At 42.6% G+C, this 27,046-nt stretch overlaps 1 long non-coding RNA gene across 1 annotated transcript; it reads left to right on the top strand.

Annotated features, from left to right (window-relative positions):
* Positions 1–1,994: 1,994 nt before the first annotated feature.
* On the top strand, positions 1,995–23,464 carry LOC121061705. The gene is made up of 3 exons (XR_005815223.1): positions 1,995–2,817; positions 22,364–22,367; positions 22,955–23,464. It is a non-coding gene; the product is annotated as an uncharacterized LOC121061705 (long non-coding RNA).
* Positions 23,465–27,046: the final 3,582 nt, after the last annotated feature.

The raw sequence follows: 27,046 nt of genomic DNA on the forward strand, positions 1-27,046 counted from the left end.
CCTGGCCTCTTTATCTTTCTTATTCATCCTATCCAAAGGAGGGCTTTTCAGCCCTGCAAAGTCATGGCTTGATTTTAACAATGGTCATTCGGCCATTTGGTTTCTTTAGTCCACTCTGTTTCTGTGCTGTACATCAAGGTTTGGAGCTTTTGGGAGGGCTAGAAAACAACTTTCTGCTGTTTTGTGTGGCACTATGTTGCAAAGAGCATCCTCTCAACAACTGTAACTCTTGGCAATGCCCTAGGTCCAGACAATGGACCCTTAAGAACCTTTGACAGGTATTAAAGAAACTCAAATCACAATTACCCAGTAAAGTGTTGTGTCTTTAAAAAATCAAAAAATAACAGAAAAATTTGTACTTTCTTGTTACAACAACGTTGTGTACAGACATACACAAAATAAAGTGCTTACAAATGAGATTATTTTAAATTTTTCATGTTTGAAACAGTAGCAAGTTCTATTCAAGCTGAAGTTTTGGCTTTTATAAATGAATTATTAAAGGAGTATTCTAAAGTGATGAACCAGGAAAGGTCTCTTGACCAATAAAATATTTTCCCTACTTATCTAATATTTTGCTTGCATTTAAATATTTGCTTGAATATAAACACAGGCATGCCATAATAGCTGGGGAAAAGAAAACACATTTAAAATTTCACTATTATGCCAAAATGCCTGCTACTGTACATGTTGAGAAAAGCTTCTAATGTAAAATGAATGCAGCACCTGTACATTTCAGGCTGCCAAATCACTCTCTGACAGTAAGAAAAAATGATGAAAAGTGAGTAGGCAAAAATTCTCTTTTTTTTTTTTTTTATTGTTTTTGATAACTCAAGTCTTTGGCACACTGTAAGCTCTTGGGTTCTTGGGTTTAGAAAGGTATGAATAAGTAATGAGAAATGACCAAAAAGTTCTCCAAAGAGGACAAATAAACTTTTCATTGTTGTACATAACATGAAACAGATGGTTAGTGATAAACAAGTTACTGCAATAAATTGGATCCAAACCAAGAAACCAAGCAGTAAAATGAACCACTAAATCCCAGTTCCAGCCTTTGGTACATGAGCTGCTCTGTACAGCAAATGGCTGAGATCTTGCCTTTGTCAGTACCCTCTTGGGAAAAAGGACAGGAAAAATGTGCTTCTTCCCACCCATCTCTTGGACTCTTCCTCACCATTCCTTCAGCTCTCACTGCTACTTACACTCTTTTTCTACGTGGTTGCATGTTGACTCCAGGTGTTCACACTCTCATTTGCTACCAGCCTTTGAAAAAACAGTGAGGAAGACTATATTCATTATTAATTTCTCCACCCACGTATTACATCTACACTGACTAACTACAGCAGCGATATAATACCATTTATAAACTTAGTTTCTACTGTAGCATCTTCTCCAGCACTTAACTGCATTTGACTGCAACCCAGTATCACAAGTTTTGTTTTGCTCATACTTAGGAGATTTGTGTATCACCTGGTGATGATCAGTCAGACACATACCGAGAAATTTTAAAGCAAATTTGATGTCAGATCCCTTCTTCAGAAAGGGAAGAAGCAGCTGTAGTTTTGAAGGTCCTTTGTTATTGCACCACAAATAAGAGTGTATAGGATATGAGGATACATTACATAATTTCATAATCAAACCAAAAGAAGGCTGAAAGTTTCTGAGAAAATCTTATTTCTTGTGCTTTATATTCTTTTATCTTAGTATTTTAAATATTAAGTAACATTAAGTGAAAAATATAACTATGTGAAATTAATACACGAATAAACAGTTTTCTTGATTTTGCTCATGTGATATATTTTGAAAACAGATCCAGAATAAACTGTTTGTCTGATAAGCAGAAAACCTCTATCAGTATTATGGCTTGATTTTAGTTTCTCCCTAAATCCTAACGGAAGAATACAGGATTCACTCCCCAGCTATCCCACCCCCCCCCATGCCCCCCCACCCCCCCCCAAAAAAAAAAAAAAAAAAAAAAAAAAAAAGTGGCTTGACAACACTATTAAACACAGAATCCACAGAATCTAGGCTCCTGGAGTGGTACATAATTTACATTTCAAGCATTACAAGTGCTTATGAGATTTCACTCATGTTTCTACTTCATTTTTCCTAATTACCATTCAAATTTTATTCTTTGGAACAGACTCAGAAACCCCTCTTTACCTTAGATTCAATGGTATTTAAAAAATAAAATGTTATGTACACAAGCTTGTGAAGTGGCCCCTTGCGAACCTACTGAGGTTCAAGTCCATGTGTAAGGTGCTGCAGCTGGGTTGGGGCAATCCTGGACATGAGCACAGGCTGGGAGAAGAACTCATTGAGAGCAGACCTGCAGAGAAGGACTTCGGGGTTCTGGTGCACAAAAAGCTCAACATGAGCCAGCAGGGTGTGCTTGCAGCCCGGAAGGCCAACTGCATCCTAGGCTACATCAACAGAGGAGAGGCCAGCAGGTCGAGGGATGTGATTGTCCCCTCTCTGCTCTGACCTTGTGAGGCCCCCCATGAACCATGAAGTGCAGCTTCCAGGTCTTGTGCCCTCAGAACAAGAAGGATGTGGAGCTGTTAGAGTGGGTACTGAGGAGGGACACAAAGATGATCAGAGGTCTGGAGCACTTCTCATCTGAAGAAAGGCTGAGAGAGCAGGGGAACTTCAGCCTGGTGAAGAGAAGGCTTGGGGATGCCTTAAAACAGCCTTTCAGCCTTCTTCACTCAGAGGTTGGTAAGGCACTGGAACAGGTTGCCCAGAGAAGCTGTGGATGCCCCATCCCTGGAAGTGTTCAAGGCCAGGTTGGATGGCGCTTTGAGTAACCTGATCTAGTAGGTGACACCCCTGCCCACACAGGGGGATTGGAACTAGGTGATCCTTAAGGTCCTTTCCAACTCAAGCTATTCTATGGTTACGTAATCCAAGAACAGCAAAAGCTAGTCCAACATAGGTTCTACTGTGGTTACTCAGCCCATCTAAATGTGGGACTCTAGGAGCACTCAGGGTTCTCTAGGCCAAGTCTGTGTCCCAGGTATGCCCAATCTGGGTAAAGTCCAAGAGTGGAGCAGTACACCCATTCCTGTTTACCAGTTTCTACACAATGCAACAGTAGGATACATGGGTAACAGCTGACTACCAAAGCACAAACCCACAGGTCAAATCAGATGAGGGATGAAATTACTTACAAGCATAGGCAGTGGAATCAGAACAGGTCAGACATTTTCTAGTCAGTAAGAGAAGAACAAGAGTGGTACAATCTAATCGGCAATTCTCTATCAAACACAAACCAGTACAACAGTACAACACCTTCCAACACATAATATGTTCTAATTTTTATTTTGTGTTGCAGAATCTTCTGGCACTATTAAATAAATAAATAATTTCTGCTTTTTATTTCTGACATTTTAGGACTTCTATACTAGCCCAAATTTTCTTTGAAAACATGCCATACAAAACGCAGTTGCTGAAAGCTCATGAAGTATTCACTTGAACATGATTTAAGACTCACTGCATGTCTGAGAGAGAAATAATTAATCCCCTACATGTATGGTTAATGAATGATAGTGATACAAACCTGTTAAAAGAGGTACTAGTATATACAAATGCTTTTCTAATAGTTTCCCCGCCTCAGCTTCTTAGTTCAAATTGTTAGAGCACCACTGAAGCTTGTTATGTTGCAATTATTCTTTCCAGAAATCAATGAGTCATTTGTAATTTCTTTACAACTTTATTTCTTGTTCCCGCAGCCATAAAAGAAGTGACTGAAAAATATGTCTTTGTACAGCTGGAGCAAGTATCAGGATAAAGAAGAGGGAGAAAATGAACAACGCTTGTAAAATGCATTAACGCTACAAAATTTATTTGTTGAGCCTTAAGTTTATATGAAGTTTTGCTTATCAAATTTATTGTGCTGTTTCAACTTTTTCCTTAACACTACTTCTGCCTCAGCAGTGCAATTCAGACTCTATCAGCTGTTTATGAGAAAACTACAGAGCAGGTCTTTCAAAATAGTGTATGAAAACACATGTATGTCTCCCACATGAAGGAATGGGAAACAGTTTTAGTAGATTTACTCTGAAGCGTGAACGTGATCAGAATTGACCTCAAATTGTGCTGGACTATAACTACCTACTAAAACAGAATCTGACACATTGTGTACCTTTGCAGTGGACACTGTCATACTTGGCTTGTATACCACAGTGAAAAATTCAAATATAAATGATAACAAAACAAAATGTAAATATATGTGCTTTAAGACGAAGCCAATGTTAACTATTGGCATTCAGATGAAGACTGCATTCTTATTTTTCTAATAGTATCTCATCCTGCCACTAAGATAATAATACCCTTCTCCTCACATTTTCATGAGAATACGTTATTCACCATATTCTCACAAAAGATTTTTCTGATTAGAATGGTGTTTTGCAATATTGTAAGAAAATGGTCCTTTCAGCAAGACTGTTTTCCCAGTTTCTGAAAAACACAGTTTCAAATAGTACAGCTAGTCTCCAAGAAGTGTATAATTATTACGTTTGCAAGTTAGACATACTCTTGAAATACTACTCTTGTATTTAAAAATCAGGTCACCACAAAAATAAAAATAAATAATCACACTCTGAGGTATTCAGGATGATATTCAGTTTGTTTTAATTTCCCAATAACATATTATGAATGAGGTTGCAAAAATTTCAAGTATGGAAATGAACGCATCGTCACAATTTGGACTATGTAGGCCTGGGGACCTACACAAGTTTTCCTGCATGGACTGGTAACCAATGACTCCAATCAGTTATCACTGCAATGCAGGTAAGCACACAAGGCATCCCATATCAGTTCTTGGAAGAGCCTCACAATTTCTGTTTTGAACCATGATACTTTTTTTACTTTGACTTTTTGTCAAAAAGCGCGGGAGCACTGAATCTTTATTGGTTGAGTCTCCAGCACAAATTGTTCAGTAATTATTGCTGATATTACCGCTTCCCTTCCTGGGAAGGGGCAATCCTGGTTATATGTACAGACAAGATGCTGAAGAGCAGCCCTGCAGAAAGGGATCTGAGGGGTGTTTAACTGACAGCAAGCTGAACGTGAGCCAGCAGTGGCAGCCAAGAAGGCCAACCATACCCTGGGGTGCATCAGGCATGGCATTGCCAGCCAGGTGAGGGAAGGGTTTGTCCCATTCTGCTCTGTGCTGGTGCAGGTCCACCTTGAGTGTGTGCAGTTTTGGGTACTGTGTGCAGTTTTGAGCACCACAGTATAAGACGGACATAAAACTATTATAGAGTGTCCAAATGAAGGGCAACAAAGATGGTGAAGGGTCTAGAGGGGCAGATGGATGAGGAGCAGCTGAAGTCACTTGGTTTGTTTATCCTGGAGGAGACAGGGAAGACCTCATTGCGGTCTACAACTTCCTCACAAGGGAGAGCAGAGTGGCAGGCACTGAGCTCTGCTCTCAGGACAGTGACAGAATCTGAGGGAATGGCTTGAAGCTGTGATAGGGGAGGTTCAGGCTGGATTATCAGGAAAAGGCTTTTCACCAAGCGGGTGGTTGGGCACTAAAACAGGCTCCCCAGAGAAGAGGTCACAGCACCAAGCCTGCCAGAGTTCAAGAAGCATTTGGAGAATGCTCTCAGACACGTGATTTTTTTTTTTTTGGTGGTCCTTTAGGGATCCAGGAGTTGGAAGATCCTTGTGGGTCCTTTCCAAATCGGATATTCTATGATTCTGTGATATGTTTAACTAAATTTCAGTCAAATAATTACTCTGTCGATAGCTATTCCCATTTTTGGGGAGGTTACTTTTTCACTAGTAATTCAATTGTCAGAATCTATAAGGGGATGACAAGGTGGCGTGTACTGAAGTATTTTAAAAAGCCATAGCACACTACTTTATATATCATAAAGAAAGCAAATAAGTCCCAGATATTCTTATGGCTTTTTTTTTTTTTTAATTTATTTATTTTTCTGGTTGATTTTAGACAGAAAGAACACAAACTGAAAGTTAAAGAAAAATTAAAAGAGACAAAACCTTTTATTTATTCTTGGTAGGACAACAAAATAAAATAAATTAAAAAAAATCCACCAACAAGCCCTTAGCAGGAAAAAAATAAAAGCTTGACCACTACCTTATTAATGCAAAGAGGACTAGTGTGGTTTCTGCTGTTAAAAGTCCATTTGTAATTCACCATATCTGCAGGAATTACGTTTTAGAAAATAAATTTATATGAGAATTTCTTCCTTATATATCCACTACTTTATTGGCATTATGACAACCTGGTACAGAAATACGTTATATATTTCTTAGAAGTTGCAAACTAGTTTTCCTTAATTTTAATGAAGAAGTGCATTTTATTAGAAGGATTGCTCAAATCACATCATAACTCAAATTCATTTTTTTGATTGTATCTTCTCCTCAGCTACACTGATTAAGGCATACCATTTGCAATAAGTCATGGTATGTATATACCAAAACATTTCTCCTGCATCTTTACATGCTTTTCAGATACTAGCAAAGCCAAGACAGAAACCTACATCCAAGTGACTGATGCTTATTCTTTTTCATCACTGTATAGTAAAATCAAAAGAAGCACATAGCCTTAGATGTTCACTTTTAATAAAGCAGTCATTAGGTCTCTTTTTGATTTAATATAAATATAAACCCAGTGTCCAAAAGGAAAGAAAAAGAGAATATTTCTCCTATTTCACTGACAATCTCATGCCTGTCCATAGATCACTTCCTACTTTGCATCAACATCAATTTTGAGGAAAAAAATTTTCAGACAGCTTTGATTTCCCATATGGTTCACTGCTTCATCACAAAAAAATGTCTGTGGTTGACTCATTGTAGGGGCTGGCACAAGAATGAGCAGCTAAAATGGGTTAGGATTGTTTTTCAGAAACAATGCTGGGTAAAATGCATACTAAATGACATCAGCACTGGGAATTGAGGAGCATTTGTCTATGGCCACATCCACAGGCTGATTCTGAGGCTGATTCCTAGACAGCCAAATAGCACTTTGGCTGCCAAAAGGATTTGTCACTATAGATGATCTCTGTAGCGGATTTCATATTGATACCAGAAAGATGTCTGATTCTGAAATAATCATTCTAAAAGGTAGAGAGGCACATCCAAGTATATCCATAAAAGTCATCCAACCCCTTCATTTCAAGTCACCACATAAGTTGAAGCAATTTATTAACACTCTGCAGAGTTGTGTCTGTTCATGAAATCCAAAGTTTTAATTTTCCATTTCTTCTGGCATGCTTAACTGGTTTTCTCATCTCTTTGTCAAGTACAAAATAGCAACTGCTGGAAACATCAGAAAATGATGGTTTTTGTCTGTCTTTTAATGAAAGGTGCAACCGCTAATCTAATGGCTAACAGGGAGTGTTAGGGTAAATTACTTTGCCCTCCTGCTTACCACCGTAGGTCTTCAAAGTGATTTCCTCAGAATTAGTATGTCTGTTTTTAAGAGACGCCCGATTTTAATTTACAAACTTTGTCATGTGGATCACTGACTACATCTAAGTAAGTTGCTTCACAGCTACATGCCTCACTGCATAGATTATTTCTAGTCTGACCGTATTAACTTGGACAAGAGCACCTTATGTTTTTACTATATTAATGGGCCCTCTGTTATTGGAAACCTTATTTCCATTGAGTTCATGAGTGAGCTTCTTTCTAATCCTTTAAACTCACACCTAGAAAATTTTAATATCCAGGATGGTTTTAAGAATATGAAATCACAAATTTATTTTTTTAATTATATTTTCTGAAGATCAATAATAAAGACATTTTCCAGTAACAGCGTCACTAGATCTTCATAGCACCATAGAATCATAGAATGGTTCAGATTGGAAGCGACTTTAAGGATCACCCAGTCCCAACTCTCCTGCCATGGGTAGGGACACATTCCACTAGACCAGGTTGCTCAGGGCCTCTTCCAACCTGGTCTTGAACACCTCCAGGGATGGGACATCCACAAGGTCTCTGAGCAACCTGTTACAGTGTCTCACCACCCTCTGAGTGAAGAATTTCCTCCTAACCTCTTATCTTGGCACTCTTAGACACCACTTTTGCTGTTCAACCTGCTCATCAAGGCTAGTAATGCTAGGAATCAATGCTTCAATGTACAGCCACTAAAGTGAGCACATCTAAGCCAAGTGGCCAAGATTTTTTACCACACTAAAATCCTCTCAGAACAGCTCTGTGCTGAATACTTTCTCTGAAGGCCAGTAACAGGGAATATTTGCCATTTGTTTTTAGTATCTGGTGTAGTAACCACTCAGCATAATTTTTTCGTAGTACCATGTATTTTTGCTTCAAAGCCCACAGAGTATTTTAGCCCACAGATAAAACACTCCTATCCTTATTTTAACATGTTGACTTTAGTATTGCAATGGTTGTGATCTATGAATAAGTCTCTCTTTGAAAGATGTGTTCTGGACTAGTAAACACGATAAAAAATTGGAGATGTTCACTTACTGGAAGAAGTAACTCTTTGCCTATCTAACAAGACAGCAACACTACCAGCTAACATACTACCACTGTACAAATACATCGCTGTGGACATATCGTGACTTGGGTAAAATTGCATCAACATATCTTTGGGTGATCTTCTAAAAGTTGCTGAAGAGGAACCATTTACATCTATCCTAGGAAATGAGCCAGGACAACATTTATATTATGCCCACAGAAGCTCAGTACTTCACATCTTTGCACCAAAGTGATCCTGCAATCCACCATTTTTCATGATTCTTAATCACAATTTAACCACCTCTCTCGTCATCACAAATCAAGTAGAAGTGCTGATGTGATCAAAATACTTTTACCAGTCCCGTATCAAGCCCCTGCTTTCCAAAGCGTGAGAACCACCCACCATTAAAGATGAGCAAGGGCCAAAATGGGGACAAGACCAAGAACAAGGCTTTGAAGCACACCTGCAGCAAGACCAGGGTTAATAATGGACTCTGAAGCAGTTTTCTTCTATGAGAAGTTTGGTTGCGTCCATGCAGAGACATGAAAACAACATATGTAATCCGGCAGTGCCTGAGGTGCTGCTATTCCAGCCACCGCAGTTTGGGAAGAATGGGCAGTGGGTGGCATCCAGTGCACACAGCAGTGGCAACCTGACACAGACACCCAGAAACACACTGTTCTCTCAGGATAATTCAGCTGAAGTGTCAACAGACTCACACACCTGCCACAGATACAGGCTGCACTGAAAAACTGCCTGGTAGATGTACACCAAAGACACATGATCATGGAATGACAGCCATACAAACAACACCCACCCCATCAAACACAGGGAAGTCAAAACCCACCACCCACTTCCAATGTCTCAGCCTAGTCTAGCTGCACAGGGTTGACCTCAGTAAGGTTTTCTCTATCCTCTATCTTGCAGTACAACATAAACCTCTGTATTTTTAACAGATTGCTGTCATGAAGCTAAAATAGAATGTATATTTTAACCAATTGGTAGAATGCTGTTATGTCTCTTTTACTGCTTCCCACCTTTGACATCTATTCAGCACCTTTCTTCTCCGTTGTCCTGGTTTCAGTTAGGACAGAGTTAATTTGCCTCCTAGTAGCTGGCAGGGTGCTATGTTTTGGATTAGGATGAGAACAGCGCTGATAACATGCTGATGTTTTAATTGTTGTAGAGCAGTGCTTACACCAAGCCAAGGACTTTTCAGCCTCTCTCTGTCCTGCTAGCGAGCAGGCTAGGGATGCAGCAGAAGCTGGGAGGGGACAGACCCAGGACAGCTGACCCAAACTGGCCAAAGGGGTATTCCATACCATCTGACGTCATGCTGAACAATATATAGGGGTGGCTAGCCGGGGTGGAGGTGTGGCCGGCTGCTCGGGGATAGGCTGGGCATCGGTCAACGGGTGGTGAGCAATTGCATTGTGCATCACTTATTTCGTACACATTATTACTATTAATACTATTATTATTATTATTATTGTTGTTATTCTTTTCCCTGTCTTAATAAACTGTCTTTATCTCAACTCACAGGCTTCACTTTCCCATTTCTCTCCCCCATCCCGGAGAGGGAGGGGGGAGGGTGAGCGAACGGCTGTGTGGTGTTTGACTGCCAGCCGGGCTAAACCACAACAGCCCATTTGGCGCCCAACGTGGGGCTCGAAGGGTTGAGATATCGACAGATTTGACCAGAGTGTGTTAAACTAAAATTGGTATAAGTATTCGACCTGCTTAATAGTTGCTAGTCACAATGTTGATTGCCTTAATCTCAAGTCTGCTGTGCCTGTTTCCCAAATTGAGTTTTATAGCAAGTTACTTTCTGTATGTGCTCCCTGTCGTGCTGTTTACCCTTTCCGGGCCCTGGTTTAAGATTGTTATGGTACTGTGTGGTGTAACGATGGCTTATGAAATGATGAAGTATCTGGTCATGACTCTAACCTGGTATTTGTACTCAGCACTGTCGTCGACTCTATACTTCGGAAACCATATCTCAGAAACTATTAGCAATTACACCTATTGCCTTTTTCCATCAGGGAGTCAGTCTCTGGAGGGGACAGGGGAAGATATTTTTTCCTACCTGTTCACTCTCCCTTCCTCCTTCACCACCCTCTTATCCCCCGAGCTAGTTACGGTAGCTCTCCAAGATGTTGAATATCCTTGGGATACTCAGACCAGCATGTTCTTGTTGTTATGTCTCCTGAATGCGCTTCAGGTTTTGTTTAAGGTTAAACAACTACTTAGGAATCTCATCCGGAGATCTGTCTTGAGGCGGGATATTTGCGAGTGGCAGGGAGTGTGGGAGGATATGGGCAGGTTTCTAGGGCAGTGGGCACCTCCAGTGTTTTGGACATTCACCCCTGAACAACTGCAAAATCCTAAAAAACTGGTAGAATGCTTGAAAAAAAGGTGTCATGACTCTGGCAGTTCCAAAGTGACACAAATCACTGTGGCGTGCTGGGGTCTGGCTTGTGCCTATCGAGCTGCAATTGATGCTACTATCAACCTAGTGACAGACCCTGCGGCCGTTCCAGTCCCGGCTCCTGCAGCCACTCCAGATCCAGCTCCCGCAGCCGTTCCAGCTCCAGCTCCCGCAGCTGTCCCGGCTCCAGCTCCCGCAGCCGTTCCAGCTCCCGCAGCCGTTCCAGCTCCCGCAGCCGTCCCGGCTCCAGCTCCCGCAGCCGTCCCGGCTCCAGCTCCTGCAGCTGTCCCGGCTCCAGCTCCCGCAGCCGTTCCAGCTCCCGCAGCCGTTCCAGCTCCCGCAGCCGTCCCGGCTCCAGCTCCCGCAGCCGTCCCGGCTCCAGCTCCCGCAGCCGTCCCGGCTCCAGCTCCTGCAGCTGTCCCGGCTCCAGCTCCCGCAGCCATTCCAGCTCCCGCAGCCGTTCCGGCTCCAGCTCCCGCAGCTGTCCCGGCTCCAGCTCCCGCAGCCGTTCCAGCTCCCGCAGCCGTCCCGGCTCCAGCTCCCGCAGCCATTCCGGCTCCAGCTCCCGCAGCCATTCCCACTCCTGTGGCTGGGTCAGAGAAACGAACTGTAGCAGTGCAAGTTGCCCCTGCAGAGGGTACTCCAACCCCTGTGGCAGACCCTGTGGCTGGGTCAGAGAAACGAACTGTAGCAGTGCAAGTTGACCCTGCAGAGGGTACTCCAACCCCTGTGGCAGACCCTGTGGCTGGGTCGGAGAAACGAACTGTAGCAGTGCAAGTTGACCCTGCAGAGGGTACTCCAACCCCTGTGGCAGACCCTGTGGCTGGGTCGGAGAGGCGAGCTGTAGCAGTGCAAGTTGCCCCTGTAGAAAAGGTGAAAAAGTGGTATAGAGACTCAGGTCGTTTAGAACGCAGAAAGTCTTCTGCTAAGTCTGGGTCTGGAGAAGACGAGGCTGGGCCATCAAGTGTGCAGGAGGATGAAGATGAGGATGAGGATGTCAGTAAGTCAACAGTAACTACCCGAACCCTATACCAGCGTGAGCTACGAGATGTGCGAAAAGATTTTGGTCGCTGTATAGGTGAACAGCTTGTCACCTGGCTGCTCCGGTGCTGGGACACTGGAGCCAATGGTGTGAAATTAGAGGGCAGGGAAGCCAAGCGGTTGGGATCCCTTGCTAGAGATGCAAGCATTGACAAAGCAATTGGAGATGGAGCACGATCTCACAGCCTCTGGAGGCGTCTCCTGTTAGCTGTGAAGGGAAGGTATCCCTACAAGGAAGAACTTGTATGTGTACCAGTCAAGTGGACCACCATGGAGAAGGGAATTCAGTACCTGAGGGAATTAGCCATACGGGAAGTAATTTATAAGGACTTAAACGATGCACAAACATCCACAGATCCAGATGAAGTCCAGTGTACTCGACCCATATGGCGGAAGTTTGTACGGAATGCACCATCAACATGGGCCAGCACATTGGCAATAATAACCTGGAAAAACGGTGAAGATCCCACAGTGGGTGACATGGCTAAACAACTCCGGGAGTACGAAGGAAATCTCTCCTCTTCCCTACAGGCCTGCGTCTCGGCTGTGGAGAAACTCTCTGAAGAGTTCCACCAACTTAAAGAGAATTTATCTTCCCCCCCACCTGAACAAACCAGTGGCCACCAACTAAAAGAGAATACTTTGGAGAAACTTTTTGAAGAGGTCCAGCAACTTAAAGAGAGTGTATTTTCTTCCCCACCTGTACAAACCAGCGTCTCAGCTATTAGGGGTAAACGTGCATCCATGCAAAGAAGACAATATGGTGGGTACACACCCCGCACCACCCTGTGGTTTTACCTACGTGACCATGGAGAGGACATGAGAAAATGGGATGGAAAATCTACTGAGACCCTAGAGGCACGGGTACGTGAGTTGCAAAAGAAAACAATCGGGAGAAAGGGGTTCTCTGAAAAGTTTGCTGCTCCAACTTCTAGCAGGCAGTCTTTTAAACACAGAAATGAAGATTCTGACCAGGACTAGAGGGGCCCTGCCTCCAGCCAGGGGGAGGAAAGGGACAACCGAGTTTATTGGACTGTGTGGATTCGATGGCCTGGCACGTCTGACGCACAGAAGTATAAGGCTCTAGTAGACACCGGTGCACAATGTACTCTAATGCCATCCAGCTGTAAAGGGCCAGAGCCCATCTGTATTTATGGCGTGACAGGGGGATCCCAGCAGTTAACTGTATTGGAAGCTGAAGTGAGTCTAACCGGAAATGAGTGGCAAAAGCACCATATTGTGACTGGCCCGGATGCTCCGTGCATCCTTGGCATAGACTATCTTAGAAGAGGATATTTCAAGGACCCAAAAGGGTTCCGCTGGGCTTTTGGCATAGCTGCCTTAGAGACAGAGGACATTAAACAGTTGTCTACCTTGCCCGGTCTCTCAGAGGACCCTTCTGTTGTGGGGTTGCTGAGGGTTGAAGAACAGCAAGTGCCAATCGCTACCACAACTGTGCACCGGCGGCAATATCGCACCAACCGAGACTCCCTGATTCCCATCCATGAGCTAATTCGTCAACTGGAGAGCCAAGGAGTGATCAGCAAGACCCATTCACCTTTTAATAGTCCCATATGGCCAGTGCGAAAGTCTAATGGTGAGTGGAGACTAACAGTGGACTATCGTGGCCTGAACGAAGTCACGCCACCACTGAGTGCTGCAGTGCCGGACATGCTAGAACTCCAGTACGAACTGGAATCAAAGGCAGCCAAGTGGTATGCCACAATTGATATTGCTAATGCATTTTTCTCCATCCCTCTAGCAGCAGAGTGCAGGCCACAGTTTGCTTTCACTTGGAGGGGAGTCCAATATACTTGGAATCGGCTGCCCCAGGGGTGGAAACATAGCCCTACCATTTGCCATGGTCTGATCCAGTCTGCGCTGGAGCAGGGGGAGGCTCCTGAACACCTGCAGTACATCGATGACATCATTGTGTGGGGTGACACTGCAGAGGAAGTTTTTGAGAAAGGGAAGAAAATAGTCCAAATCCTTCTGAAGGCCGGTTTTGCCATAAAACAAAATAAAGTTAAAGGACCTGCACGAGAGATCCAGTTTTTAGGAATAAAATGGCAAGATGGACGTCGTCAAATTCCAATGGATGTGATCAACAAAATAACAGCTATGTCTCCACCAACTAGCAAGAAGGAAACACAAACTTTCCTAGGTGTCGTGGGGTTTTGGAGAATGCATATTCCAAATTACAGTCTGATTGTAAACCCGCTCTACCAAGTAACTCGTAAGAAGAATGCTTTTGAATGGGGCCCTGAGCAACGACAAGCCTTTGAACAAATTAAACAAGAAATAGTTCATGCAGTAGCCCTTGGGCCAGTCCGAACAGGACCAGATGTAAAGAATGTGCTCTACACCGCAGCCGGGGAGAATGGCCCCACCTGGAGCCTCTGGCAGAAAGAACCTGGGGAAACTCGAGGTCGACCCCTGGGGTTTTGGAGTCGGGGATACCGAGGATCTGAGGCCCGCTATACTCCAACCGAAAAGGAGATATTGGCAGCATATGAGGGAGTTCGATCTGCTTCGGAAGTGGTCGGTACTGAAGCGCAGCTCCTCCTGGCACCCCGACTGCCGGTACTGGGTTGGATGTTCAGAGGAAGGGTCCCCTCTACACATCATGCAACTGATGCTACATGGAGCAAGTGGGTTGCACTGATTACTCAGCGGGCTCGAATAGGAAACCCCAGTCGCCCAGGAATCCTGGAAGTGATTATGGACTGGCCAGAAGGCAAGTACTTTGGGATATCGTCAGAGGAGGAGGTAGTCCGTGCTGAAGAAGCCCCACTGTACAACAAGCTACCAGAAAATGAGAAGAAATATGCCCTGTTCACTGATGGGTCCTGTCGTATTGTGGGAAAGCATCGGAGATGGAAAGCTGCTGTATGGAGTCCTACACGACGAGTTGCAGAAGCTGCTGAGGGAGAAGGTGAATCGAGTCAGTTTGCAGAAGTGAAAGCCGTTCAGCTGGCCTTAGATATTGCTGAACGAGAAAAGTGGCCAGTTCTCTATCTCTATACTGATTCATGGATGGTAGCAAATGCCCTGTGGGGGTGGCTACAGCAATGGAAGCAGAACAACTGGGAACGCCGGGGCAAACCCATCTGGGCTGCTGCATTGTGGCAAGATATTGCTGCCCGGGTAGAGAACCTGGTTGTAAAGGTACGCCATGTAGATGCTCATGTGCCCAAGAATCGGGCTACTGAAGAACATCAAAACAACCAGCAGGTGGATCAGGCTGCTAAGATTGAAGTGGCTCAGGTGGACCTGGACTGGCAACATAAAGGTGAATTATTTATAGCCCGATGGGCCCATGACACCTCAGGCCATCAAGGTAGAGATGCAACATACAGATGGGCTCGTGACCGAGGGGTGGACCTGACCATGGACACTATAGCACAGGTTATTCATGATTGTGAAACATGTGCTGCAATTAAACAAGCCAAACGGTCAAAGCCTCTCTGGTATGGAGGACGATGGCTGAAATACAAATATGGAGAGGCCTGGCAGATTGATTACATCACACTCCCCCAAACCCGCAACGGCAAGCGCCACGTACTTACAATGGTGGAAGCAACCACCGGATGGCTGGAAACATATCCTGTGCCCCATGCCACCGCCCGGAACACTATCCTGGGCCTTGAAAAGCAAGTCCTATGGCGACATGGCACCCCAGAAAGAATTGAGTCAGACAATGGGACTCATTTCCGAAACAACCTTATAGACACTTGGGCCAAAGAACATGGTATTGAGTGGGTGTATCACATCCCTTATCATGCACCAGCCTCCGGGAAAGTTGAACGATACAATGGACTGTTAAAGACTACACTGAAAGCAATGGGTGCTGGGACATTCAAAAATTGGGAAACACATCTGGCAAAGGCCACCTGGTTAGTCAATACTAGAGGATCTGCCAACCGAGCTGGACCTGCCCAATCAAACCTGTTACGCACTGTAGAAGGGGATAAAGTTCCTGTAGTGCACGTAAGAAACATGCTGGGTAAGACAGTCTGGGCTACTCCCGCCTCAGGAAAAGGCAAGCCCATTCGTGGGATTGCTTTTGCTCGGGGACCTGGATGCACTTGGTGGGTAATGCAAGAGAATGGGGAGGTCCGGTGTGTACCTCAAGGGGACCTAATACTGGGTGAGAATAGCCCATGAGTTGAATTATAATATGTTAATCATCATATAACACTGTATGTCACCGCTACCATGGTTGCTATATATCATAGATGAAAATGGTGATTAATTAGAAAGTATTGGAAAGAGTGTAACCTGAGCATGACATAAATGGTATGGAATAAGGGGTGGATATCTGTCCTGGTTTCAGTTAGGACAGAGTTAATTTGCCTCCTAGTAGCTGGCAGGGTGCTATGTTTTGGATTAGGATGAGAACAGCGCTGATAACATGCTGATGTTTTAATTGTTGTAGAGCAGTGCTTACACCAAGCCAAGGACTTTTCAGCCTCTCTCTGTCCTGCTAGCGAGCAGGCTAGGGATGCAGCAGAAGCTGGGAGGGGACAGACCCAGGACAGCTGACCCAAACTGGCCAAAGGGGTATTCCATACCATCTGACGTCATGCTGAACAATATATAGGGGTGGCTAGCCGGGGTGGAGGTGTGGCCGGCTGCTCGGGGATAGGCTGGGCATCGGTCAACGGGTGGTGAGCAATTGCATTGTGCATCACTTATTTCGTACACATTATTACTATTAATACTATTATTATTATTATTATTGTTGTTATTCTTTTCCCTGTCTTAATAAACTGTCTTTATCTCAACTCACAGGCTTCACTTTCCCATTTCTCTCCCCCATCCCGGAGAGGGAGGGGGGAGTGTGAGCGAACGGCTGTGTGGTGTTTGACTGCCAGCCGGGCTAAACCACAACATCCGTAAAGAATAGAATGAAATTGCCTAAAAACCAGTGTTAAAAATAAACCCAGGGCACAGGATGGGAGGTGCAGGGCAGTCCCTGTGGCCAAGGGGCAGCCTTTCTCTCTGGCAAGCCAAATAGCCAGGGGGAGCCAGCCCCAGAAAAGTGGCCCTCAGGCCCCCCCCCCCAACCCTCCTCCTTGTCCACGGAGGGCATCTTCCAGGCTGCTCCCAACACAGCTGCCTTTGGCCATGCATGGGCCTCTCCATCACAGAGGCTTGCTGAGGTCACAGTGGCCACCGCTGCCCCGCCTTTGCTGCAGGCCCTATAAAACAGGACCCCTGCAGCTGGCCCACCATTCACTGAGCATCTCGGCCCTCTGACTGCCAGCTTGTGTGGCAGGAAGAAAACTAGAAGCAGCCAGGCAAGCGGCAGCCCTCCTTGGTGTGCGAGGACAGCAACGCAGTCCGGTGAAGCACCAAGAAGGAATGCACCTGACCAGAAGGAGATGTGTCGTGGGCGGAGAGATGGCATCAGCGGCACAAGATATACCAGTGCCCAAGGGACCTCTGGCGCCCAGCCCACAGACACATACAGGCGGTACCATTGGCACCGCAACAATGAGGTGAACAGGATGACCATTCAAACACACGGTGACAGGGGGCCTGGGTCTTACCATAGGAGCAACAGTGACACAGGGCGAAGGCAGGAGTGTCAGGCAGACAGCTGCAGGGAGCAGAGGCGCATGTGCAGGGAGCATAGTCCGGAGCACAGTGCGGTACCCAGTAATGGCCGTAAAACAGACGACACCATCGGACCCATTCATGAAAATCAAGCCAACAGTGGCATGGGACCGAGGCGTGGAACTGGACGACCCCCTGGTTTGGCACCCTGGCCTGAAAACATTCCTGATAGAAGGCATCCCGTTTGGGCAGTCCCAGGCAAGGACTGGCTTAGCTTTCTGCCAAACACTGTGGAGCCCATGGAGCTGGATCCACCAGATGTGGAGGAACGGATGGAAGTGGATCCACCTCTGCCAGAACAGACCTGGGACTACTGCAGCATGTCTTTGTGCTCTGCCATCTGAGAGCACCAACAGCGTCGCAGGAGTACCCAGCAAGCCCCCTACTCGTTGCTCAGGCTCCATCATAAGCATTAGCTTGGAGCCACCAAACACGATGGACACCCTGCAGGCTTGCCTGCAAGATGTCCCAGCAATAAACAGCTCTGTTGCCGATTCTCAGGGGTTGTGTGAGTTCTTTTTTTTTTTTTTTTTTTTTTTTTTGGCAAGGGGTGGGAGGGGGGAGGGGATAATGGGCTAAAGTTGCGCCAGGGGAGGTTTAGGTTGGATATTAGGAAAAACTTCTTTTCCAAAAGGGTTGTTAGGCATTGGAATGGGCTGACCAGGGAAGTGGTTGAGTCACCATCCCTGGAGGTCTTTAAAAGACGTTTAGATGTAGAGCTTAGTGATATGGTTTAGTGGGGGACTTGTTAGTATTAGGTCAGAGGTTGGACTAGGTGATCTTGGAGGTCTCTTCCAATCTAGGTGATTCTGTGATTCTGTGATTCTTTAAATTGTTTGTCCACCAAAACACTTGATTGTGCCCCAAAACTGGTGAAAACTGAGCTTTAAAAATACTGCACACAGCTAAATGTGAGAACTTTCTATTTTATCTCTTTAGATATCCATCTATTCCTTTAGATCTCTAAATTAAAAATGTATTATATTGGAGGACAATATAGTCCTTATAGTTTTAATACTTTCTTTTTCCTAAGTCAGCTAGTATAAAATTAACTTCAGGGATTTCCTGAATCTACACTAGTAAATTAGCTAGAGGCAGAGACTGTCATTATCCTTTTCTATCGGGAGTATTATACACTTAGAGCTTAAAACTTAGACAACTGGAGACTTTTTAAAATGAAATAAATTCAGCACTTTTTTCTTTGCATTTTAAAATAGCAGAGCTATGTCATTTTAAACACCTGATTCTTCGTTTCCCTTCAATGAAATTTCTAAGCATATTTAAATCCTATCAATGAATATATTTTAAGAGATATTTGACAATCATGTATTTGGATATTTGGAGTACACAAAGCTTTCTTTCCCACATTTTGCTGCTAGGCACTAGAGACACATCAAATATGTTGCTCTTTGGAAAAGGGTGAAAAAACAATGAAGGGTTGATTTCCGGTACAAAATAAAATTACAATTCCAAGTTCGTATACCACATCCTGTTAACATACATTGAGGAAATAAGGACTGATGTGAGAACAGCAAACAATCCTGTGCTTCACTATACGAACACACAAGGCAGTTTTTAGATTTGCAGCGAGTTTCTCTGTAAAATTTTCTTGCCCACGACATATGCTGCCTAAAAAACTTCACTGGACAAGAGCTAGGAGTATTTGTATTGGTATGGAATTATAACATTTTAAATGTTTTGTTTCACTATAGAACAATGAAGAATTATTACAAAATTCATGGAAACAAAAAATAACTTTAAAATTGTTTCAGAAAAGAAGTGTTTTTTTTTTTCTTTCAATCTTTTCAAAAATTTACTACTGTTAGCAATAACAACAGACTTCCTGAGCTAGCAATACTTTGGTGTGAATTTTAGAGCCCCTGGGAACCTCAGATCTTTAGTTTTCAGGCTAAAATCAGACTCCAGAAAGCCATGCCTATTCTAGACAAGGAACTACATAGGTTTCTGATGGAAAGCTTTTTATGTTTGAGTAAGAGGCCGTAAAATATGCCCTTTCTCTCCCCCTCCTCCAGCATTCAAGTGTGAGGGACAGTGTCAGAATCTTTATTCTGAATATTTAGGATGAAAAGCACTGACCATAAAGATGTGAATATTTTCATGTGACAGATGCATCAAGCAGAACGTTCTTTCAATCTGTGAAATTCAACACTTCAATTTGTGATAACCAGAAAGACCTAGTTTCAATCATCTGCTTAGAATTAAATTCAGTGATAGCTCTTAGAGTGAAAGTGGCAGTCTATTACCAGTCAATGCATGCTAAGAGACAGAAGGTAAATTGTTCGCTCCCTTTGTTCAGTTTATGCCACTGACTGTTGATGATAGGTATGTTTCCAGCTAGAAGTGAACAGAGAGTATCTGAACATCCTTTGTAAACATTCTTACAGACATACCTAATAAACTTAATAATATTGATGAACATTAAATTAAGCTAAACAGAGGTGAACTTTATGCCATTCTCTCACTCATATACATTTATGGAGAAAGAAAGGGGAAAGCAGGAAAGAAAAAATTATGAAGGGTACAAAAAGCTAAACTTTCAGACTAACCTAAACACTTTATAATTCTGATAGAATTAAACCCTGAGTTGAGCAAATTACAGGGTTTGTGTCTTCTGTAGTGCACTCAGGCACTGCTCTCATATTATAATGACCTGCAGATGTGTCTGGCAAGGGATACTGAGACATAATCTCCCTTATAAATCTGATTTAGCTTCAGGTCCAGAAATGCCGCAAGGCTAGGAACACAGTCAGTCCGGTAAGAAGTTTGTCGTTGCCTTCCAGTGCTCCTCATGGGCATTGCAGCTTTGCATCATACCTAGTTTCATGTTGTACCTTAAGGACATGTCCCAGAGATATGAAACTCTTACTATCACATTACTATCTTCTTTTCCATTTATCCTCTTCCTCTCCCACTGGACAGCATTTAAAGCACTTACCCACATTTTTCTTTTATTTACTATGTATAATTAAATCTCCTGTTTTCTATGCATTCATTACTGGGCTCCACATTCAACCCACAATTAGTAATAACTACAAATAATTGTGAAAGTTCTATTGTAGGCCACTTTGCATTTTGGGTTATTTCTCTACTTTCAGTTCTAGCACAGAAACAGGTTTTTAATGAGGGTATCACCATTATTGCTCAGCTATATCCTAAATAGCAAAAGTGACTTTAAATCCTTTCTTTAGTCATTGAGGTAAAAAGTGATAAGCATCTCAAACACTTTCTAGGTAATGCAGTACAAGTTAAGGTATCAGCAGATTTATTTATGAACAACTCTTAAAAACAACAAACTTCAAAACTTCTGGAATAAAATGAACCAGTTTTCAAGTAGAAGTCAACTTTAATGTTTCCAGCCTGCACTGGACAGTTTGGCTCTTTTATTTCCAATTCTGCCTGCACTACACACAGAGCTCCCTATGCTCTAGAGACATTCCACAAACATGTGCATGTCTCTACTTTAAATAAATAAATAGATAGGTAGGTAGGTAGGTAGATAGATAGATAGATAGATAGATAGATAGATAGATAGATAGATAGATAAAGGTTCACAATGGCTTATAATCAAATTTTAAAAAAATAAAGAATGTAAAGGAAAATAATTCTGATTTTTTTTTTGTACTGATTCAGCTGGACTAGTTTAACAACATGGTATGAGGAAGCTAGTCCCTACAGATATGGCTAAACTGAGAAGATGTTTCCAGTTCATTTCCCTCATACATTACATCAGTGTGGACTGGTGTATTGCAAATGTCAAAGAAGTGCATTTTGTGTTGTAATAATTTCTATGTAGTAGCATAAGTGCCTTTCCTCATATATGTGTTTTTATACAATATTTTGAAAGACCTGTTCTGTAGTTTTCAAGAGTAAATACTTGAAATTGTGAAGATCAGTGAGGTTTTTCTTTTACTTTACATTACCTTCAACTAATCATTATTTCCTGATATTTGATTTACAAATATTTGAAAATCTAAAGTTTATCAATGTAGATGTCACTTGGACTGTTTTTTTTTTTATGAAATAGGATGAAACTAGAATGTACATACAGTGTACAAGTGTACAAAAAGCTTTTTTATGTAGTAAGAGAAGATTCTGCAAACTTTTTTTTTTTTTCCAAAAATTGTGCAAAGAAAACTGGGTTTGCTTCAGAAGAGAACATACATTTTTGTCGGTTTTAGTTCTTCTCAATGACTGCTGAACACAATGTTTTGGCTTACATGTGTCAGAGGCCCAAAATTAACTTTACAAATTTGAATTACATAATCATGTTGTAACCTGGTGATCTTCTATGATGGGCTTACATCATTGGTAGATAGGGGAAGAACAACCAATACCATCTACTTGGTCTTGTGCATTTGACACTATCCCACATGATATCCTTGTCTTTAAATTAGAGAGACAAGGATTTGAAGAGTGGACCTCTCAGCAGGTAAGGAATTGGCTGGATGGTTGCACTCAAAGAGTTGTGGTCAATGTCCAGGTGCAGATCAGTAACAAGTGGTGTTCCTCAGAGGTCAGTATCGGGACCAGAGCTATTTAACTTCCTTGTCAGTGACATGGACAGTGGAACTGAGTGCACCCTCAGCAAGTTTGCCAATGACACCAAGTTGTGTGGTACGGTCGATGCACTGGAGGGAAGGGATGCCATTCAGAGGGGCCTGGACAGGCTGGAAATGTGGGCCTGTGCAAATCTCATGAGGTTCAACAAGGCCAAGTGCAAGGTCCTACACCTGGAATGGGGCAATCCCAAGCACAAATACAGGCTGGGTGGAGAATGGATTGAGAGCAGCCCTGAGGAGGGTTGTTGGTTGATGAGAAGCTCAACATGAGCAATTAATGTGTGCTTGCAGCCCAGAAAGCCAACTGTATGCTGGGCTGCATCAAAAGAAGCATGGCCAGAAGGTTGATGGAAGGGATTCTCTGCCTCTACTCTTTTCTTGTGAGACCCCAGCTGGAGAACTGCATTCAGCTCTGGGGACCCCAGCACAAGAAGGATGTGCACCTATTAGAATGAGCCCAGAGGAGGGCCACAAAGATGATCCAAGGGATGAAGCACCTCTCCTATGAGGACAGGCTGAGGGAGTTAGGGTTGTTCAGCCTGGAAAAGAGGCTCCAGTGAGGCCTTGTACCAGCCTTCCAGTATCTACAGGGGTCCAACAGGAAAGCTGGAGAGGGACTCTTTGTCAAGGAGTCCAGTGACAGGAGAAAAAGTAATGGCTTTAAACTAAAAAAGGGTAGATTTAGATTAGATATTAGGAAGAAATTCTTCACTCAGAGGGTTGTGAGGCACTGGAATAGGTTGCCCAGAGAAGCTGTGGATGCCTCATCCCTAGAGGTGTTCAATGCCAGGCTGGATGGGGGTTTGGGCAAACTGGTGTAGTGGGAAGTGTCCCTGCCCATGGCAGAGGAGTTGGAACTAGATGGTCTTTATGGTCTCTTCCAATCCAAAATATTCTATGATTTTGTGATTCTAAATTGTGAAACCAAGGGAAAACAATCATCCATTAAAATTACAGCATATGATACTTACTCCTTGGTGACAGAAGACAATGTAATTTGGCACTCCTGTATATAATCATACACTGTATCTACAAAAATAAAATAGAACTAAAAATAAAAATTTTATATTAATAGAGATTTATAAATATATTATCACAATGACATTTATAAAGAAGATACTACCATCAAAAGCAGACTAACATGCATTAATAACTTATACTTGGCAACACTGAACTGGAAAGGAAATAAACACTTCTATGAAAAGTTCTGTCACTGACTGACTTTATTCAAGATTGAGTTTCAAGCAATAGCAATAACCCCACTTAAAAACAACCTTTGGGATTGGTGTAGTCAGCATCATGCAGACACTGCTAAAGAATATACTTAAACATATTTGCCCAAAGTTCTTTTTTCATAGTTTATCTTTTTTTCCTTCATATGTAAATGACATTTTTCCTTTTACTGCTTGCAAGACTGCGAAAGAGGTCAGTCAAAAAATCAGGCAAACAGCATCAAGGGACAGATCTGAGATAAGAAAACTCTTATAAAAATATAATTTCATATTATGAACATAATTTACAGCCAACTGTGAAATAGATTGTGCTCTGTTCCTTCAAGAGTCTTAGCACATAAATATTACAGGATAAAAGAAAAAAATCTCTTCCTCTATAGAGGAGAAGAGACAGTAATTTCTGGAGCCCCCATACTGCAAGCTTCTCTCGTTATTTTCCCCAAGTGAAGCAGCAAAATGGGCCTGATCTTACTCATTGTTCATACCACTGCTGTTGACAGGCTGTTCGGTGCAGTTTATGTTGTATTTTTTAGTGGGCCAGACCTGACTTATTTCCACATCTTGCTACCTACCTACCTAAATAAATAAATAATAATAATAAAATCACACCACAAAAGATGCATAGTTATGCAAAAGAAAAACAGCCCTGCAAAAAATGAAAGGTTCTAGTTCCACTTGGCCATGCCTGTACATGAGACTCTTGGCTTATCACCTGACAGGAAACTGGTTATCTCAGCAGTAAGAAAACTGACTCAAAATTTCCAAAGATTCAGCATCATAAAACACTTAGCAAGCTAGACACAGCCATGGCCCCACCTGCTTATGCTGTTGGAATAATGCATCTCAGCTGACAGGTACAGTGCGCACTGCTACTTCTTAACCAAGCCTCCCATGCCACATAGCACCGGGACTTTGCCTTTCATGAACAAACGTGAAAACACAGAGATCAGCAGCAGATTTGCAGAGGTTGACATGAGCACGGGCCACCCTCCTGCAGCAAGACACACAGTCAAGCCCATTTATCCCAGCTGCTCCTGTGTCAACTAATAAGAGAGCTGTTCAACGTCCAATGATGCCAGACATCAAACAATGCCAGACGTCAAATTGTTGATGATCAGAAATGTCAGTAACTTGCACATGTTCCCCAGAGGTATGCCAAGATGAACTACCACAATTTGTCAAAATTACGTATGGGGGAAAAACTTGCTTTCCGCTTTTGGGCTCCTTTTCACCACAAAACAACCCAGTGAGATAAAAACCCTGCTATTTTTTTCCCATTAAAAGAACAAACAAGCAAACAGAAACCGAACAAAATAAACCATTACCACACAACTGTTCCCCAGCAAAGACCAGGCTGAACTGCGGCTTGCACGCAGTGCGCTGCTGCAAGCTGAGCCAGCAGCACCAGCGCTGCCACTGCCACTGCAGCTGTGAGCAGCACAGTCTGTGCCAACACATTTGGAACCGCTAGGACGATTTTACTGTGTGATATATGCCACACACTGCCCTACAATGTACTACACAGGAGGCACCAAGTGTTTTTCAGAGCCAAGTGTTCTAAACACTGTGTGTACCATGGCTGACCATGGCACTTCTTCCACTGCATGCCTTTGTGCCTGTCTCACTTTTCCAATCTTACATCATTCTAAACCGGATGGTTTTATTACTAGTTTGAATCATAACTGTAAACTTCGTCAATGCTTAGCAGTGGATAAGTATTTTTCATATATATGTACACCCACCCCTTGAAAAAACATGGATCACAGCATATACACAAGAATGAGAAATGCTGCCTCTGTAAATATATGCCCAATACTCAAGGACTACTTTAAGAATACATCAGCAGAGAGAGGTAGCAATCATAGCATGACTTTATCTCCACATGTAAAATCACCATTCGTAGTTTCACTGAAAGGAAAGCCATAACTAGAACATGGAAATATGGAGATATGGGCAGGTCCAGAGGGTTTACACAGCTCCCTCTGGTAATTAATGAATTCACACTGTGCTCTGTTCGCTTCAGAACTAATAATCAAGTTAACTTTAAGAAGTTAACAAAAGCTGTATTCTACTCTACCTACTGCATGTAACATTTTAAATAAAATATTGATCTCATCATAAAAAAGGAGGCTGAAGACTTGGAATCTTCTGCTTCTGTGAGCAATGAAAGCTGTGATGAACGGAGTAACAACTCAAGAAGACAAGAGAGAAGGAAGAACAGTGATTTTTATCAAGTGATAAAAAGATCAGCAATCTTTTTGAAGAGTCTTACCATAGATCCTTAAGATGGATTGTTACCAGATTTTGCAGTCCTGGTGTTCCTTTCTTACTAAGAACTCATATGCTAGTTGCTTTTTAATCAATGCCATTATTACAAGATAAGCCATTTACACTGTTTATTTCCAACCTCCTAAGCTTGCCACATTCATTAAACTGATAGAAAATACTTTCTCCTTCTGAGAAAGTCCTCTGAGATGTCCAGAAAAGCCTCTGAGATGTTCAGATACGGACAATTCAAACTTTAATATAATATTGGGGAATCAAAGCTGAGCAGCACTCTGAAATTATGGTAAATATTGCATTAAAGCTCTGAATACTGTTACTGGCCTTCAGTATATAATACATAAAGTTCAGTACAGAAATACAGTGTATTAACATCTGTGCAGAATATTAAGTATAATCTCAATGATATTATATTTAAGTTTCAAGGGCAGACAACTGCTGTCTGGTTCTGGTTAGATTATTGTGTTTTGCTCAGGAGTGAAACATCCTATGTTAGGTGTTCAGAAATGCTTCATAGAGATTACATTCCTAATTTAAATGTAAAAATCACTGTTGGTTGAATGTAGTATTGCATTCTTTCTTATGCCATTTTAATTAATTTTCTAGACAGCACTGCAAAGCTCGAAGTTATTTGTTTCAAATGCCTTTCAAGTTTACCTGTTTTAAACTGGATTTTATTCTGCCATGATAATATTGTGAAGCTATTCTACTGATAAAAATACCTCCCAGTATGACACAGGCCACAGAGGTTCTCATTAAAACAGAAGAATTGGTTCATCTCTGGTAGCATGATGAACAGAAAACCTGGTAAACTTTGGTTCATTGAAGGTAGCCTGGATTAGCAAACTACCTGAAAAAGAGCTGTAAAAAGCTTCACACTTCAAAGTTTTGTTTGTTGGTTTGATTGTTTGTCTTGTTGTTTTGTTTTGTTTCTGGCCAAAAGCAGCATTACATTTGAAAAGGTGCATACTTTGCACAGTACTTTTCCCTCCATCAAAATGCATAAAGGGTCCACAGCTTGGGAAATGGTACTAAAGTGGCATGGTGAAATAGACAAGAAAACACTCTGAAAGAGGAGAGAAAGTGAGAGATGGAACATGTAGGAGAACAAAACTGAACATGGAATACCTAGGTTTAACTAGCACAATACAAAAGCCAATGCTGAAAGTTAGCTACCACTTTAACTTTCCAGAGCTGAGAACTGTAAACAAAACATTGCAATGAAACTGTAACTTGGATGCATATCAAAGCATATCAAAGAGTACAGTATCTTAATTTGGAGATGCTAATACATTCATGAGTTTCTGACAAGCCCAGGACAGAACCCAGAGGAGAAATTCTGTGCACTGCTATCACAGATTAGTTTATATTGGAAAACACTGAGCCAAGTGAGGTAAGATATGTG

The sequence above is a fragment of the Cygnus olor genome, chromosome Z (assembly GCF_009769625.2).
Source record: "Cygnus olor isolate bCygOlo1 chromosome Z, bCygOlo1.pri.v2, whole genome shotgun sequence".
NCBI classification, from domain to species: Eukaryota; Metazoa; Chordata; class Aves; order Anseriformes; family Anatidae; genus Cygnus; species Cygnus olor.